The sequence below is a fragment of the Stegodyphus dumicola genome, chromosome 2 (assembly GCF_044657685.1).
Source record: "Stegodyphus dumicola isolate Sdum_Otavi_A_Nest chromosome 2, ASM4465768v1".
Taxonomy (NCBI): Eukaryota; Metazoa; Arthropoda; class Arachnida; order Araneae; family Eresidae; genus Stegodyphus; species Stegodyphus dumicola.
The window spans coordinates 126,547,839-126,553,131 of record NC_140769.1 but is presented as its reverse complement, the minus strand read 5'-3'; positions in this window follow the sequence as shown (position 1 = coordinate 126,553,131).

The following is a 5,293-nucleotide window of genomic DNA, read 5'->3' as shown; positions in this document are numbered from 1 at the left end:
ACTTTCATCCTTGCGACTGCTTTTGGAAAAAGGATAATATTTTGTATTTTTTAAGAATTGTTTAAATGAAGCTTCCGAGTACACTTTCTTACATCTCACATCTTTAAAAATGTCATTTTGGCAACAATTTTTCTTTCTTATTGTTGTTGATAGATTTTTGATGAAATCGCATCATTTTGAATAGTTTCATTCTTTTAGAAATATGGGTTTGGCAACAATTTTCATCATATTTCTTAAGAGATTGGCATATTTCATGGTCATTTTTACTTCCTTGTACGAAGTAAAAAGGAAGTATTGTAATTGCGAAAAGTTTCAAGCAGCATATTTCAATGAAAATATCCATTTTGACTCGTTTCCTCCAAAAAAATTATAAAACTGCTTTAAAATTAATTCTGAGGAGAATTTTTCGTGGCGTCTGTACGTACGTACGTACGTATCTCGCATGACTCAAAAACGAGTAGCCTCAGAAAGTTGAAATTTTGTATATAGGACTGCTATAACATGTAGATGTGCAACTCGTATTTTGGTTGCAATCGGCCGCATCAAGCGTATATAAATATATTTATATATATATCCACTCTGTTACCCGGCTCAGTGATCTCAGTTTCTTTACTCTTATATGTTGGTAAATTGTAAATTTTTTGCTTTAAAAATTATTGAATTATGTTGTTTTTATCTTCTGGTTAAGGATTTTATGCCTTTAGTAAATCTGTGTGCAATATTTTTAGAATTATCAGCAAATTATCAGCAAAGTTATTTAATTGCCGCTAAGCCTTTTTTAATGGCGACCATTGATGTTTACATTTGAAACAGTAGACTAGTGGATTTGTTGCCAATCTAGGGAAACTTAGCTTCGCAACAACAAAGGTAACGCCTTCATTTATTATTGCCAATTAAATCATGCTTAATCATTTCTGGAATTTTTTCGAGGAAATAAGTGTTTAAGATTTACTTCGTAATTTTTAATATAGATATTTTGAGTTTTTATGTATTTTTGCCTTCTCGCGAAGTGAGAACTGAATTAATTGAATGAGAAATACTCAATCGTCTGTGAAAAATTGTTTCTCTTTTGTTTTATTTGCTTAATTTCTTTTATACATCATTCTAGCTTTATTATAGTATTTGAACAGAACATGTGGCAACTATTAGAAAATTCTTATTAAGTGAATCTAGCGCCAGAGTGTCGCTATGGTAAACAAATACTAGAGTGAATTTTAAAGAATGCATTTATTCTATTGTGGTTTATGCGCTGTGGGCGAAGTAGAATTAATTATACTTTGCTTTTCAGAATTTTTTGTTTTTTGTATTCTTTTATGTTATTTATTGCCCATTTCACTGTTTTTAAGATATTGAAAAGTTTTGGGTTATTTTTTAGGAAACAAAGTTCTAAACCTCCTTTATATCATCAGTTCTTAAGATTTTGCAAAGGTAAGTTGGTTAATTTACATATTTATTAGGATAATTAATATTTGCATTAAGGGATATTGCTTATTTCATTGTAATTTTGTTATACGTAATTATTTTTTTAATAAAGTTGTTCTGCAGAGTAAAATTCTACGCAGTTTTTAAACTTAACGTTTGATGTTCCCTTCAGCCATTTTGCCGGTACATTTAAAAGCCAGACGAAGGCTGGCAGCGAAGCTGCTAGTATACTATAAGTGCAGCCGATTGCAACGAAAACGGGAGTTGCAAAATCACATGTTATAGCAGTCCCATATACAAAATTTCAAAGTTCTACACGGCTGATCGTTCTTGAGTTATACGATACACATACATACCTATATACATAGATACGTACAGATGTCAAGAAAAAAATCACTTTTGAGTCTATTTTATATCCAGTCTGCAATCATTTTTGGCGCAAACGGTCCTTTATTTTGTCCGTACGTACGGATGTCACTCAAAAACATAATTCAATTGGTTTCGAGAGGGGCTGAAATGAATATTTTCATTGAAATATGATACCGTAAATTTTTTGCGATTAAAATACTTATTTTACTTCGCACAAGGAAGTAAAAATGAAAAAAAAAAAAAATACCCACTGTTAACGAGCGTAAAACCGTAAAATTTCGAATAAACTATTCTCTTCTCTGCAGTAAATTTAATTGAACATCGCCTAAGTTCTTCAAATAAATAAATATATATAACTACAAGTTTATAGCAGCGCATACGTTTTTAACTTAAAAGGAAAGAAAATTAAATTAGGCGAAGCTTATATAATCTTAATACTACATAAATGGAAATTCGTGAGTCTCTGGAGATATTATTATAGCGTGTTCTACTACATTAACTTTTTACACACCTTTACAGCATATTACTAAATAAAGATGCTGCAGTCACATTTTATGCTAGACAATAAAGAATATTGCCATATTTAGCCAGGAATTACGCATAAAGGATGATATTTAATGCAGTTATAGGGCAGAAAATTTGTAGTTTTGCATTAATTTTTTTACGAATATAATTTTATCACTAAAAGTTCTTTACAAAGCAAAATAGTGGCTGTGAAGATAATCAAATTAGCATTACCCGTGGAATTTACGACGCCTGGTTAAAATTAGATTTTTCTAAAGAAATTATAATGCATATATGCATGTGCCTGTGTGTTTGTATGTGTGTTTTAATCGCTTGGTTACAGACATGTAGATAAAATTTTTTAAAAATAAAAAAAGGAAACAAAAAATATAATCTAAAAGCTTTCAGATTGCATGTTACGCCTAAATGGGCGTTTCTTTCATTTACATACACATGCACGTTTCGAGAGCATTTGGACTAATGCTCCATTGGGCTAGAAATATTTAAAAACAGCCTATCTTTAGAATTTCCGATAGACAGTCTCGCGTGCTAGAGATAATTTTTTTTAGTACAGTGTTGTCATCGTTCGCTTTGAAATCGGTGAGTTTTCTTAATCAAAAATTCGTCAAAAATTGGAAATTGTGTTGTCATTGCTCGCTTTGAAATCATTGAGTTTGTTCATCCAAAATTCAATAAAGTTTTACAAAATATGAAATACAGAATAAAACAAATTCAAAATTCGGGCTTCCAGGTGTCCATATTCGGGTGGAGGTGAACTTTATTGGAAATTTGATGGCTCTAGGTACCGTTGTTTTTCCAAAATGCGAAAAACATGCAAAATCCTGGCAAATTTATAATTATTAAATATCGTTTATACAGGGTAATAATATTTTGTGGCAACAGTTTGAAAAGTGATTCAGACGTTCATAGCGATTCAATGGAAAATCCCGTTTTGAGGCCAAGAGCCCTTCTGGGCTAACGATTGTAGAGACATTAGGTATTTTTTTGAAGCAGAGGCACAATAAAAAATGATCAATCGCCTTCGCCGGAAATCGAACCATGGACCTGTGGAATACCGGCCCAGCGTACAGAACCACTATACCATGAAGGCACGGTAGGAAGGGGCGAGAAATACCTTATACACTCTTTTGGGCTAATATCAGCTCTAAAATAATAGTTTGATTACGTGCCACATAATCCTGCAAACGGGCTGGTTGCATGTGCGTTTTCGTGGTTTTCCCCATGTGTAACATATATACGAGCCAGTTTCCGAAAACGTCCTCCACGAAAGCATCCTCCTCTTTTAAGATAGCCCTCGAGGCTTTGCCGTAATCACATAAATCAAACCAAAACAAATGAATCGTTACACGAATTTTGTAAAAGAAGCTAAATCTTCTGATAATATAAATTGACTGAACAACCCAAACAAAGCAAGCTGTTTATGACGTTTTAGTAATCTGAGTTATTTTATTTAGGTTACCTAATGTTACTATGTTTGAATCTGGAATTCTTTCTCAACGACAATAATTCTGGCCCGATATTTCTGGATTAAATATTAAACCCGTTACACAAGGTGACACGAATGCATATGTAGAATTCTGAATTTTAAATAAATGTATACAAAGATATCTCAGTATTTCCATATCTTTATCTTTGAGACTGTTTTCTGAAACCAGGTTCTTCTCTTCAGAGAACTGTACCAGTACCAGGCGGTGTGCCTCAGCATGAGAAATGCTGAATTCTTAAGAATAAGAAAATGGTTATTTTAAAAGTACAAAAAATATGCCATTGATTCACATGAGGAAAAAGTATGTTATTTTGAGATATGAGAAAAGAGACTCAAGGAAAAAATCCAATTAAAAACTAAGCGGTTCTTTTCTTCGTTAAAAAAAGATTGAAGGAAAAATGGAAAAAATAAAGTAAGGATATGAAAAAATCGACAAAATGTGACTAAATTATTTTTTTAGCTTTAAAAGAACAACTTGTTCTGAATACATTGATGTCTTCCTTGTGTACATTTTCCTAAATCTCTTATTACTCAACTAGGGAAGAAAGTTCCGCACGAATAAGTAAACGAGATCAAACTCTTTACATTGATTTTTTAGAAATGTGAAGTTTCCATTTTTTTCCACATACGGAAGGAAATTAATCTGAATTATTTCACGACCAATTCAAATGTTTTTTTCTTTTCCCTGTAACCCTGTTTGAAATCCTATCAAGGAGAATTATATAAGTACATGAAAAAGGCTGCATTTGTTAATATGATTATGTAGAGTTTGAATATAAAATTATACTGCAGCAGAAATTAAAACCATGAAAGACATTCGTTAGAGCTGGTTGCAATAGAGCTTTCTGTTATGATACTAAAGGGCATTTCAGAAAGGTTTTATTCTAAGCTTAGCACTATAGAATGCAAGATATTGTGTATACTAGATACTGAAAGCATGATTTCAGGTTTCATCTTCTTAAACTATATATTTTATTGAATGTAAGATAATGTCACATATATTTAACAAACAAGACTGCTATATTTGCATATTTACTCCTTTAAATATTATATTGCATTTTAAATAATAAAATATAGGCTTTAAATCGGAAACTCATTGATTTTTATATCTGATATTAGTTAACGAAAATAATTTTGAGGTATAGACTTAAATATAATCAGAAATTCAGGAACAGTATTTGGATTGCGTTTATTAAGAATATAGTTATTGAAATGTTTGCTATTGATTTTCTATTCTTCATAGTTCAATTTCCTTATATAAACTTATTAAAATATGGACGGTGTTACACATTCAGTACCATTTCTTTTCAACGAAATAGAGGGCGCATTAGAAAAATGTATCCACAATTTAAACTGTCACAGAAAATTTTAAAACCTACAAGGTTACATTTCTGAGAAAAGTAAGGCTATCCAGTTTGGAAAATAAATACATTATCTGCTCAAAGTAAATGTTCTAAATGCTGGTTAAACTAAATGGTCAATATGGCGGCC